Below are 1,815 nucleotides of genomic sequence, written 5' to 3' on the forward strand. Positions count from 1 at the left end.
AAACTGGCTTTTAGAATCATCAGCTGGCTTTTTTAACAGGTGGGGCGGTTTTATTGGCTTGAATAAAAAATGTGAGAGGGTGTTATTGATCACAGAAGGTGCTGGGATGGCAGATGTGGGCCAGATGCTTCCAGCTCTGGTGCAAGCGGCTCTGCCTGCGTGTAGGGACAGCAGAGGTTATGGCTTGCTCCTCTCTGCCCCGGCTCTTCTCTGTCCTCCTCCTTTCAGGCTCTGGATTCTGCTTTCTTCTGGTGGCAGCTGCTTGTGGAGGACTTGGTGTGGGTCTTGTGTACCACGGGCCTGGTGTTCCCTGTCCTGAGTGCCTCGGTCATTTTATTTCACTATTGCTTTCCTTTTAGTTGCAAATAGAAGAGGGAAGTCCCGCTCCCATGGCTTGTTCTGTCCTTGTGACACCAGTGAAACTGCTGACACCAGTGCGGATGGAGACGGTGGTTTCTGACCAGAACCCCCCATCAGTGTGTTTCTGAGGGGCTTCCAGAGCTCTCACAGGGAGACTGGAGCCCGTGTGACTTGGGGCTGGGGCTGCTTGTCCCATCGCAGCCCCATGGACACGGCTGCCGGCTCCGCAGGGCCTGGGAGCGTGTTCTGCCCCCGTGGCGTGCCACCCCCTCAGCTGTGCCACGCAGGGTGGGCTCGTGTGTGTGGACACGTACCTGGACACATACCAGGATGCCAAAAAGCAGTGGCTGGGCCTCAGGAGGTTGCTTGAGGCTCTGCTGTTTACTCCTGGTGTGACTTTGGGTATGTTTTTTCATCTTTCTTCCCCAGGCCACACTCGCTGCTTTTCATGGGACAGCTGGATAAGAGAGGGATGTCAACAACTGTGTGTTCTTTACTTAGAAAACAGGGATTTTTGGTGACAGGCAGGCTGTGCTTTTGATGTCCATAAATGAAAAGTCTTGCTTTCCCATTGAGCTCCAGCTGAAGAAATGTTCATTAAGTTCTGCTGGACAACGGGCAGCTCAAGGGCACGTTGCACCTTGGCATGGATCGCTTCGCTTTTAGCCTCGCCAGTGTCTGTCGGATTCTGGATTGAACGTGGAAATGGGGGTTAATTTGTCACCATCAGGTCGGCCTTTATTCTTTCTGGACTGGTTTCTCCTCCCGTGCCCTTGCCCTGATGCTCGGTGTGCTGGCGGTGGTCTCTGGGCGTTAAGGTCTGGGGGGGGTTAGAGCTGGAGCTGGGGGAGGATGGAGGGGCCAGGCCCAGCAGTTCCCGACCCCCCTGAGCTGGCTGGTGTCACCTCAGGGACCCTTCGGGGTAGACACCAGTCGCGTTAGCTGGGTGTCACTGGGGGGGACTGGGAACGCCACGACCTGTTGACATCCCACCGCGGGGTCCACGCGAGCGGGGAAACAGCCGGTTCGGGGCGGGGGGGGGGGGCTGAGACCCGCACCCCACCCAGGCGCGGGGCTCGCCTCTGTCCCCACCCCCCCCGCCCCGCGCTGTCCCGCAGCCCCTTTTAAGCGCTAAGCCCCCCCCCCACTGCCCCGTCCACCCCCCTTAGAAGCGCAAGAACCCCCCGGGGGAATCAGGGTGGGGAGGCGGGCCGCGCTCCGCCCCGTCCCTCCCCCGACGGAGCGGGGCCGGCCGCGGCGAGGCGCTGACATCAGAGCCGGGCCGCGCCGGGGGGGGAGAGGAGGAGGAGGAGGAGGAGGGAGGAGGAGGAGGAGGAGGAGCCGCCGCCGCACCGGAGCGATCGCTCTTCTCGGGGCGCACCGGCGGGGGGCGGCGGCGGCGGCGCTGCTTCACCCCCCCCCCCCCCCCCCCCCCGCCCGCCACCTCCCCTCCTC

This window comes from Strix uralensis, chromosome 24, assembly GCF_047716275.1.
Source record: "Strix uralensis isolate ZFMK-TIS-50842 chromosome 24, bStrUra1, whole genome shotgun sequence".
In the NCBI taxonomy this organism is placed as follows: domain Eukaryota; kingdom Metazoa; phylum Chordata; class Aves; order Strigiformes; family Strigidae; genus Strix; species Strix uralensis.